Here is a 12,593-nt window from a genome sequence, read left to right on the forward strand (position 1 = left end):
ATATGTGTGAAAGTACTAGTAGAAGCATCCCGTGGAGATAATTGACAACTTTTATGAATAGAGGTATAAAATGTGTGCTTAAAACGGCAAAAAACTGCTTGACAGGCAAACGTATGCTTCTGTAGTACTGCACTTGTTACCGTCGCCAATCCATCGATTGCTTGCGCTCTATTGCATTCAGTATGAGCTACAACAACGAGCTGTGGTGTCTTTCCCTTCTGGTCGAGCTGGTGTTGCGAAAATCTTTCACCAAGAAAAGTGGAGGTTTTTAATTATTTCTGAAATGCATGTAACCATGCTTTTGGCTGTGTGCTGTTTCCACGGGGTTATAAGTACTGGTGCACCAAGGTGCGGGAGATCCTGTGTCCTTAGTGCAGCGCGCATTGTTATTGCGCTCTGCATCCTGCCGGCAGTGTACTATCACTGCAAAGGAAGATTACGAAAAGCATGGCGTGTGTACCTTGCTGAAATGGCGAAACCTTAAATTGTTTGCCTGAAAGGGTCGCATTTTATGCTACCACATGACGGACCAGAAGCGCAATATGAGGACGCCTCACAGATTCTGGCTCATGCTGAACAAGGTAGTAACATAGCTAAGGCTAGGCAGCATTCACAACAGCTAGTCTGCCCATTAACTACATGGCTGTAGTGAACGCAAAAATACATGCAGGGATAACACCCTTTTGGAAGGGTGCTGTCCATGCTACACCCATATTGAAAGGGTGGTGTCTGTATTACACCCCATATAAAAAGGGTGTTGTTTGATTTACACCCATAGGCGAGGTGACGTCATATTAACACCCCTTCTTTTGTGGGGTGTTAATTTGCATCCCCTTGCTTGGGGTGTAGCAATACACCCAAAAGGGTGTCACCCATGGGACAAGTCATTTAGACCCTTAAGGGTGTTAAAATTTTTAGAGTGTAGGTGCACGTTAAAGAACCCCAGGTGGTCAAAATTTCCGGAGTCCCCCACTACGGCGTGCCTCATAATCAGAAAGTGGTTTTGGCACGTAAAACCCCAAATATTATTATTATCATGCTAAAGCGAAAATTCCGAGACGGCTTAGCACATCCTAATACAATGCGAAGGTATTCGTCCAGCGAGACGCGTAGGAAACGTTCAGCTTTCGAATGCGCTGCAGGATAGTGACCGGTACACAGTCGAGATAAGCAAGAGACGTTTAGGGCATTGTTGGAAAAAAGCAAGGAAGAAATCGATAGGACCGTGTTCTTTACAGCCGTAGGTAACCATACAAGGTAAATAAAGCGGCTTTAAGGCAGATAGAAAAAGTTAGGGAGAGATACACAACAGGCTGGACTGATAAATATCGATATACTATTAATGAGCTCCAGCAGGTTAGGTGACTGTTTGTCACAGCCCCGTTTGAACGGCAATGCCAAGAAGTCATCACCACCATCATCATCATGCTGTGTTCTAAACACCTTTCCTCAATACATCTGCTTGTCTGGCCAACAAATTGTTTTGCCTCACGACGGAATGTGGTAAGGCACAGACGTTCTGCAGTCTCCATACAAACTGCTCTCCTGCCGCCTATGCAATGAACGCTCACCTTGCGCTCTTGCCGGATCTTCTCGCCGTCTTCTTATAAAAGCTTCCTAATTTGTTGGCCTCTGAAGAGACAACCCTTTGTTTTCTTGGTGTGCTACCACCTTTAGGCTGTGCAAGAGCTGCTGGAAGTAAGAAATCGTGGCAATAATTTTCTTATTGTTAGTGGGGCGCGTTAGGGTTTCAGATCGATTGGGTTTTGAGCGTCTTGAACTGCGTTGCTGCTATTGAAACTACTACGAGGGCTGAATAGTCAGTTTTTTTTTATGGGTGAGGGTTTTTCTTTGGCATGACAACTAACTCGTTCCAAGATGAACAAGCGTTCATGGGCGATCAGATTGACGCAAAAATAGGTCCAACTAGTTCGCTCTTCGATAGGAAAATGCTGCCGCTCTTCTTACACGACGCGCTCTCTGCCGCCCGGCGACATATATACCGCGCGCGACGGTTGTTCTGCTATATATAGGGGTTAAGCGAAGCGCCCAGCTGTACCGCAGCAATGATTGTATACATGGTATCATACTATGGCTCATGCTTCGACGCTCGAGTGTGACTGTGCGCCGTGACGCTGGGCATGCACATTTGCAAAGTGCTCGCACCATGAGATGCGGTACTTATCTAACCTCCGATTTCGCTTCCTTATGGTTTGTGCTCTGGTTCCAGTTACGGTGTGAAAAAGGGGTTTGGTTAAGCATAATTTTCTTAAGAGCGCAGCAAAAGTGCGCACGCACGGTGCTAAATCCAGTGCTTGCTGCATTCACATATTAGGTAGGTTTAGAAATAGCGTCGCCGGGGCACTTTGTGTACCAAAATACCCAGGCACCTTTGTACTCCCTTTGCGTTCCTTTTTACGTCTGGCCGATAGGGTTTTATAGCTTTTGGGTCCCCATTTCTAAAGCTTTCTACTGTAGTTTGAATGCAGCGTTGCTGGCATTGCTTGTCTTGTACATGCATGCGGCATGTCGGCGGCGCCGGCTACAAACTAAATGATCCAATTGAAATGGGTGTATTCTGCGCACTAAGTCACACACTGTTGACTCAAAAATAGAATTAAAGCAGTGCAAGGAACCTTTAGTTCCATAAACTCTGTGATTAAAACCCTCACCCCCCCGCCACCTTCCGCTCGCCGCCTCTAAAGAAAGGGAGTTTTGTGATTCGTCAGCATTGCTTTCGGTAGTGCTCATGACCAGTAACGAGTTGTAAATTGCTTATTAGGTGCAGTATTCTCAAGTTACACCCCCGTGTATAACAAGCAAGTATGAGCGTCTTCTTTGAAGTCTGAATCTCGCGCTCTCCTCACACTTTTACGCTTCGTCTGTGTGCCGTGTGGGTTCTGAGCTCTGTAGTGCTCACAACTCCCTCGTTACGAGGTCAGGGACTAACGAGTGGGGACTTAATGGTCCTCTGCAAACGCGTCCGCCTCTTGTGAAATTAAGAGTATCTAAAATTTGCAAGTGTTTCACTGTTCACCTATAGTTAACACTTTGTTCACTTGTGCAATGTAGGCTCTTGGTTCTCTCACTATGCCATGTGGCGCGGCCCTCGTGAAGGTACGTACAAATTCACTGGTGGAATGCATTCACGACTTCGCGCATGCCTCACGCCGAGTATCATGCGTTTCGTTTGGTCGCTCCCTGTAGTCATCGTTGTTTTGTCGGAAGTCAGTGTCATCCGAGTTTGGAGCAAGCGGTCTTGTAGTGGATAGCACAGTTGTGTTAGTAGACGGCCCATAAGAGATAGCCCGGTGAAAACCTTGCCACGCCGGATGCGGCCGTGTAGGACACGGAGTACTTTGTCTATGTTAGCAGGCTTCTTCAGGAGCTGCTTTGCCGTCTGGGCAGCGCTATCGGCCATTCCGTTGCTATGTTATATCAGAAGCTTGACATTGATCCCTGTTAATGTAGCACTTCCTTAAGTTCTCCTGAAGTAAACGTCGATTACTTGAATGTGCGTGCCCGCCTTTTCAAGAGCGGCAAACCCGACGAATATCGGCTTTAAGACTCCTATAGTAAAAGATCTCATGGCGCATATGTAACATACCCAATAACCTTGTATGATCAATGAGAGCAGAAATGACAACCGCAAACGTCGCTAGACAGCAATGTTTGGAGTGGTCGTCCTTCGCGGACGTTCTAGCTCGAAGGATTTGGAGTAGTAGTCATCTGCAACAAAGTAATCTTTCCCTTCGAGCATGAAGAGGCCGATGTCGACTGCATTCCATGAGTTTTGTGGCCAGAGGAGTTATAGCATGTATTCGGCTCCTTTCTTTCAGTGTTCTTGACAATTTGGACATCTTTATGCGTAGCCGTATCTGTGCTTTCCAACGCTTGTCCACCAAACACTTTCTGTCGCCATTGCTCGGCACCTTGTTGCGTTCAAATGGAGTTTCTCGATCACTTCTACCCTGAGATCGAAGGGATGCTTAATATGTCACATTTGATGAATAGGCCGTCAACGAGTGAAACGTGGTTCCACACCTTAACGTTTCGCTTAGTTCGGGCGCGGGCTCTTGCGCAACTGACCATGACGTAGTGCAGAAGGTGGCTTCTTTGGAGATTGATCTGTCCTGATGCCTGCCCTGATCCGTACAGCATTTGGCTTGAAGCAGGCAGCTGTTCAATTACTATTTGTTCCAACTCACGTACGACATCCTCGAGACATCTTTCATCGTCCTTGGTTGGCTTCCCAAATTACTTCCAGGAAAGTAGATCAGCCGTATACAGCCTCTTGCCAGTTGTGTGAGATTTGGGTAGTTAAATATAAATGAGGCGCATTTAGAAACGCTGGAGGCGCGGATTGCACTCGTCGAGGCGTTGGTCGGTACTAACAGTACTAGGGGCTTGCGCTCTGTTTCGACATGAAACATCGATCCAAGAAGATATTTACGGGAGTGTTCGCAAGCATGCGTGATTGTCAATGCCGTCTTTCTATTTGGGCGGGTAGACGGCCGGTTGCTGCGGGTAAGCGGCGTAAGCGGTGGCTGGCTCGCCGAGCAACTTGTAATTTTAACGCAATACTAATAAGGGCCCTGTATCCCCAGAAAATCTGGCGTCGGCACCTGGCGCCCAGCCTCGAACCATAGAGTAACTTAGTAAACGACAAGAGCGGACACTCGAGCCGTTTCGCGGCCGAGCTATGGAGCTTCGCCGATTCCGCTAGGTGGCAGAGCACATGAAGAAAAATGCGGCTGTGGCTGCGGCTGCGGCTAGCAGCTTTACAGGCGGCACGACCACTGGGCACGACCCAACACGTCCGAAGCCTAGTTAGACCGCGCCGCCGGACTCTTTCGGTAAATTGCTCCTGAGCATCGTTGTTGGGTTATTGCGCCAGCGTCTGATTCGTCGCCGTTTCATGGTAAGGCCACAGCGAGTTCTTTTGTGCGTTGTTAACGACTTATTCTGTTCGCATTTCGTTATGTCACTGTTAGCCACATGAAAGAGTGACGGCGGCCTTGCAGCCACGAACAGCTGCTGCCCATTTGACACGCTGACTTCCATTTCGCATTCTCTCTTTTTTTATACGCAGCAATGAGCGGTGGTGCTAGCGATAACAGCGACGCGGCAGCGTCCGAGCTGTGAGGCACGTTCGATACAATGACGAAGTTACAAAATAAAATAATATGGTTTGCTAAGAAATGCGGCCTATGAACGCATGCCGTTCGGGGTAGAGAGCTTCACGTTACACGCAGCGACTGTTGAAAGCGTATGATGCTCTACTTTTGCAAAAGAAATGTAGCCATTTCTAAGGCGGTACACGTGCAATATTCGCAGTATAGCAATAATGCGCTCTCCCTCAACCTCTGTAGCAGGCTATAGGCCCTCGAGCGTTGTTAGCTGTTCTGCATTGGGCTGAAGATACGTGTTTTCATCTTTTAATTGTGTATGGAGTCGCTACCGTAGAAAGTTCCTTGTTTCTTAGCATCTTGGGCAGTGCTTCCTTAACCAAAAAAATACGCATTACATGACGGAACGCAGCATCTCCATTATAAACGTTTAAAGGCTCCAGTATTGCTTGTACGAAAGAACGTAGCGTCTACATTCAGTAACTTTGAAGCCTCTGGTACTGCTTAACTTTTTTTTGTCTGTTATTAAATTAAATTATGGGGTTTTACGTACCAAAACCACTTTCTGATTATGAGGCACGCCGTAGTGGAGGACTCCGGAAATTTCGACCACCTGGGGTTTTTTAACGTGCACCTAAATCTATGTACACGGGTGTTTTCGCATTTCACCCCCATCGATATGCGGACGCCGTGGCCGGGATTCGATCCCGCGACCTCGTGCTCATTGTCTGTTATTCTACGTGTTGCACGAATCTCTACCATTTCCTCAAAGTACACTGTACAGCCAAAAGACATCAAGCATACTGAAAGGCAAAATTCCATGTATCAGAAGACGATTGCAAGGCTTCGAAGACAGCAGGTGAAGACCCCCAACACAAAGTGCTTAATTCCAGCTGCTTAATGACGGACACACTGGCTTACACATTCAAGATGAGGATGTTGGTGCGTGATCAATTATTTTTGCAGCCATTTTATTTCGGCACGCACCCATAAAAATAATTTTGCTACCATAATTCACCCTCTTCCGCAGAAGTACAAGAAAAAACGTCGTATTTTTTCCTTCTAAAACAATCCCATTTTGAGCCAATTAATTGCTGGCGTGTATGTGCAGTTTTTTTTTTCATTATTTGGATAGTTGCAACACGTCTTCTATGTATTTGGTTGCACAAAGTTATTGCCATCACGCCATTAATTTCCGACTATTGTCCATTATACCGGTGTCACACGACCACCTTCGATCGCGATTAAGTCCGATCCGGATCGAACTTCTCGACTGCTATTGGCTCCATCGGGCAGCTTGCGCAAAAGAACCAATCGCGACCGAGAAATTCCAATCGCATTGGGCTTGATTGCGTTTAACAGTGCGCCGTGTGTCACCCGTATTACTTGCATTTCGCTGTTTCTTTCCGTTTTCATGTATTTGCCTCTTACAATCTTACTGTAATAAATTCTTGTCTGAGATTTTCGTGTTCTTGAGTGTGCAGCAAGTTGATTTATATTTACATGGCACATTTATTTACGATACACCTTTTGGCGTGAGTTACTAGACGTACAATATCATAAGCGATAAAGTTACACTTCCTCAACAGTTGGCATCACTGTTGCGCTAAGTTAAAGCTTTAAACAGCAAATATGAATTTTAATCAAAGTAACATGAAGTGAAACACCTTTGCGCACTCGTCGTCACAGTATATAAACAGAGGCGCAAGCGCCTGCATGAAATCACTCGATTTAAGCAACGTTATGGGTCACAAATAAAAAATGAAAGTAAAGAACGATACTGAAATTGAAGCCCCCGAGATTTGGCGGCGTGCGCGACCTTCTTGGAGGCTGGTGCGTTTCGCCGATTCCGCTAGGTGCGCTGAGAGCCAAAGTCGCGAGCGCCGCTCGCGTGACGTCAGGGCAAGGACTCGCTCCTGTCGTCTGCTAGAGTTCGGACGTTGTCCGGGCGCTTTCTGCGGTGTTTTCGTTTGTTCGCCCTCGTTCTCTCTGCTTGTATACTTATGGTGGTCGTCTCAAATATATTTTTATGATGCCTTCCTTTGGGAACATTTATTCAAAGAGCTAATTTCTTAGACAACAATGCAGCTATCAAAGGCAACGCTGCAGTGCCAGCCGAAGGAGCGCAGACCAGCGCATTGCTGGTTTTTCATGCGCGGATGGAGAATCGCAAAAACATGGCATATAGGAATCCAGTTATGATACCATACCTGCCGCGGTGCAACAAGTATGTCACAAACGCTGGCTATATATAACTTCTACAACAGTTACGTTGATTTTAATCCGCTAAAACAGGTTTGCTCACGACGAGTAGTTCATGGTATAATATCGAATTTTTGCGTTTCTTCACAGAAACGCTCAGCAGTAACACGGGGACTTAACTAATGCTGGAGTTTAGATACTACAAGCACCACTTGCTTCTTTAACTGCTTGTCAACATTAGGCGGTTCTTCACGTGTTTATATTAAGCGGCGGAAATTTGAAGTAAAGTTAATGAAGGCTTACATCTATTTACAGAATACAAATAGGAATGTACCAATATACATTCCCTTTTCCGTGCTACACGTTCAACTCACTTGAGAAATTTACTGGTGCTTGTTGCTTGAGGAATGACATGACGAATCTGTTTGGCGAAATGACACAGGCTGCTCGGCCCAATTTCTTTAGTGAAGTATGTCTGTTGGACCGCATGGCTGCAGCCAGAAAGAAGTCGAAGCGGCAATCACTAGTAGTATGCGACATATTGAAGATATTGACACGTGTACTTATATTTATCGGGCGACCACGTTTCGCCGCCTAACAAATCTTATCGCAGAGCGCGGGACGCGCCTACATGTATCCAAAGTTTCTGGAAAGTTATCGATGCTTCTATCCGCACTCTGTTGTCGCCGAACCTTGTGTTATCTGATTTCATCGCGTGACGCGAATGATGTAGAACTTTGTGGAAGGCACGCGGGTCCCAACGATTTGTCTGGAACATTCGATGACTGCTGTATAAAAGCCGACGCGCTGGACCCGCTGATCAGATTTTCGACGATCGCCAACCGTGTTCGCCGCTATCGTTGTGCTGTAAGTGTAGCCTGTTCTTGTGGCCACAGGTTCGCCCAATAAAAGTTAGTTTTGTCCTTCACAGTATTGCTACTGTGTTCTTCAACGTCACCACTACGTGACAATATCGAAATTCCCCGGTGGAGGGTCAGAAATCAAGTGAAAGTATGTGCAAGGCTTGTGGTGCTTTCTTTATGAATGTTTGCGATTGGACTCGAGCAAACTTTATTTAGCCTGCAGATGGGCAAGGTTCTCTTTTATGTACCGAAGAAGCGAATAGTTATCAGTTTGTATTTTTAAACAGCGCTGGATTGAGACATGGTGAGACAGAAGGTGCTTGAATTTTCCTTTTCTAGGCAATCTAAGCTGTGCTGTAGTAGCTCGGGAATACCTTAGCCATTCCAGTTGGCGCTGTAAAAAAATGCTTTATGGTTTCAATTCGAAGGTGTGGTGAACTGATGGGTTTCGCACACATAGCGTGCCTCGCCATACGGACAGTCGATTGCTACCGTTACGTTATCAGGGGTGTGCCATATTGTCGATAAAGGCTACTGAGGGCCACTATGAAACATTTCATCACTTTACATTGATTGGCTCTCGCTCTTAACAACGAAAGTTTTCTCTCAGGTGATTTCTACTACGGTGTTTGTGAATTAACTATGTAAGTACTCTACATGACGCGCCGTCGTGTTAGCAGCCATGAGCAAATCGTTTCTTGGAGGCCTGTTTGAAAGGGGGATGAAAGCAGCAGCAAACTTTTTCATAAGAAATGCGCGCCTAACTATAATTTTACGCATTAATGAATGGCCATATTTGAATAGAACAACACACCAGAGTAATAAGAATCATGATGAAAGCTTCGCTGGGCAGTGTCTTTTTAACATCGGATAACATGCTGACGCCAACTACAAAGATTTTTCTTCCATGTAAAATTCAATGTCTCTCATAGCTAAATACTAAGGGAATGTTAAGTGTTTAGCGAAGCATCATATACAACTTCGCGTGTTGAATTTGCAGACATTCTTTTTACGCAAAATTTACCGATAGACACGGCGCATATATGCACCGCAAAACCAGTACACCCCTTTAACGCTACACAGCTTGCGATATCCAAACCGCAAAGTTTCTCGACTCGCACGCCCTTGAAGAAGAAAGTGTGGCTAAGGCATGGCAGCTGAAAGAAGCCGACGTATCCTTCAAGACGTGCGGCTCGAGCCACCCGTACCCCAAGCATACATGAAGGGAACGAGCGCGCGCGGCAGCCTAGCGAGCCGGAGCGAGCGCCGTCCTGGCCGCGACGTCACTCGCGAGAGGGCGCCACTCCTAATTCTCGCCGATAATGGGAGTGTCCACTCTTTACGCTTACTATGTTACTCTATGCTGGAACGTCGCTTCGCAAAAAGTAATTTCGAACAAAATTCCGAATCACGGATACCCAACCACTCTCCTACCACCAAAATTGCTCATAACTTGTTTTTCATTCTTTAGAAAGTTATTCGTTATTCGTCGGAATTTTGAGAACGGCAGCCCACAAGAAAGTGTAATGAAAAAAAGTAAACATCGACAGCGCATACCTTTTATGTTAGCTCTTCTAAGACTGAAATATTAAAAGTGCGAAACAATAACAGAAGATCGACTCACACTAGAGGCCGCGTTTCTACCACAAAGCATGCCTTCTTGCATAGCGTTCACCGCCGGCATTTCCCGGTAAATGTTATGGTTACATAAGCTGCAGTTGCCGGGAAGCATGAAAAGCAGTCAGGAGTCTTTGAATGCTATCGCGGGCGGCTGCTTGTGCCGCTGCTATAGTCGCATCGTCGTTTGGTCTCTGTGAGGGACGATGATGTATACAACAACAACAACAACAACAACAACAACAATACTAATAATAATAATAAGTCGAAGCCTAACAATAAATCTATTTGCATAATACGTGTAGTACGTGATACTGTAGACCAGCGAAAAAGCTTCAGGGTTCGACAGCTTGACGAAGCCACAGGCTCCCACAAATAGCAGTTGGACAGGTACTACATACATGATACCTTATACACGTAAGCAGTCGTAATAATACAAAACATTTTTAACAGCGTTAAGTCACAGATTAAATTGCCATAGTTTAAAAAAAAATTGGCGTTCACAGTAGCCAAAAAGACTACTAACGCTAATTGTTATCACATGCGGAGTTAGATGAAGAACTAAAGAAAGAGAAAAGCATAAGGGCTTTGAAATGAGTGCATAATTCTTGTAAGAGCATGTTATCCAAGTGAAAATTCTTCAAATTAGAGTGTCTGCGTAACTACTTTTGAAATATTTTTTTTGATATGTGTAGTTCCGCGTGTTCGCACATTCCGAGGTACAACGTTTATCGTAACATACGCGACTATGTTACGTGCAAGATGAGTAAGGTTCCGCAGAAAGGGCCCACGGTCTTTTAGTTCTTGTTTATCAGCTTTACAAATGCTGCCATTATAGGGGCTGGTGACTTGCGAAATGTCGTATTTGCGGCAGAAAGGAACGTGTGAAAAAAAAAGTCGCAGTTTCGCCCGAAAGGCGAAGCATTGATTGCGATAGCAAATTAGTGGACAGCTAGATCAAGTAAAGATAGATGTTTTATCGGCCATAAGAACATGTAAACATAGGCATACATACGAAATTAACAAGCATAATGTCACGCGCGCACGAGCAAACTTGAATACATCTCACTCAATGACCGTGGAAACTCGCTACCATAACGCTGGAGTGAGCAAGCGCAGCGGTAGCAGCGAGCAAATTGACTTTGGTACTGCCGCTCGCATCCCCCCCCCCCCCCCCAACGCGAACGAAGTCACGAAAACACAGTGTCAGCGCAGAATCTGTACCCATCGCAGGTGGCTTTAAGATACAGCGGCCGCGGCGGGCATCGCGCGGTCGCCCGGGCCGCTCGGAGAAAAACGCGCCCCCCTCCCAACCCGCTTCCTGGAGTTTTTACGCGCCACGGAAGACAGCGCGCTTCCTCCAGGCTTTCCTCGCTTCAGTGCGCGAGATTGAGCCGCGATAGGTGGCTCACCCTCGCGCGCTTTCACTCGCACATATGGCGCTTGGCGACGATTTTATCGCCCCTGTTATTTTAACGGAATCTCACGGCGACGTCAATGGCAGAAATGCGCCTGGAGTGTCCATATAAAATGCTATCGCAAACACGCAATATAGCCTGTTGAAAGCATTTTTGTAATACAAATAATTATTGAATGTTGACTTGGGCGTTGGTACTTATACTATACGATAATATGTAAAACTACACTAGAAAAGTGTTCCCCGCAGCTACGCGAAGATTCCAAGGAAAAAGAAAGGTCAGGAAGTTAAATTTTTCTGAAGATCATGAGATCAGATGGCGAGAGAGAATGCATTTCTTGAAGGAACAGCAAATATAACTTCCATAATATTGCTACGGAATTGTATTACCGATGACGAATAGGCTAGCAGTAAGAAGACGACGACGACGATTGGAGGCTAGCGCGGGTTGTTGCCTCTTGGCCAAGCGCGGCGTATTACGTTGTAAATATACTTGTATATAGCTTTTCATCTGCGTCTTCTTACGTAACATATCTGGTGGAGGTGGACGTTCCCTGTACCTCGTCACGGAGCTTCGCAGTGGACGGTACGTCGCGCCTAGCTTCATGGCTCCCGGCGATGACAACTCGACTCAGCCGCCTCCGACCCCTGCTGCTACTTCGACGACCTACATCACTCTCCCTGCTCCTCGTGATCCTGGCGTATTCTCGGGCAAAGATGGGGAAGACGTCGACGACTGGATCAGCCTGTACGAACACGTCAGCCGCAATAACCGGTGGGACCCTACTATCATGCTCGCCAACGTAGTCTTTTACCTCGGTGGCACACCTCGAGTTTGGTTTCGGACGCACGAAGAGGAGCTCACCAGGTGGGATTCGCTCAAGCAAAAGCTCCGAGACTTGTTCGGCAACCCATACGGTCACAAACTTGCCGCGCAGAAGGCGCTTTCCGGCCGTGTGCAGGCGTCAACAGAGCCCTATGTCACGTACATTCAGGACGTCTTGGCTCTGTGCCGCAAAGTTGATGCACACATGACTGAATCAGACAAGGTATCCCACATCCTCAAAGGCATTGCCGATGACTCCTTCAACTTGCTCGTATTCAACCACGTCGCGACCGTGGATGCTGTTATAAAAGAGTGCCGCCGCCTGGAACTCGCTAAAAGCAGACGTATCGATCAGCAGTTTGCCCGTTTGCCCAACACCCCAGCGACATCTTCCTGTGCCGACGCTCCTCGTCCCAACAGCACTGGCGCTATTACCAAGATCGTCCGGCGCGAGATTGAGGCCGCCTATCCGGCTGCCTTCGACTCCAGCCCCACCAACGCACCTGCAGTCGCGGTTTCCCTGATCCAGGCAGTTGTCC

Source organism: Dermacentor variabilis, chromosome 4 (genome assembly GCF_050947875.1).
Source record: "Dermacentor variabilis isolate Ectoservices chromosome 4, ASM5094787v1, whole genome shotgun sequence".
NCBI classification, from domain to species: Eukaryota; Metazoa; Arthropoda; class Arachnida; order Ixodida; family Ixodidae; genus Dermacentor; species Dermacentor variabilis.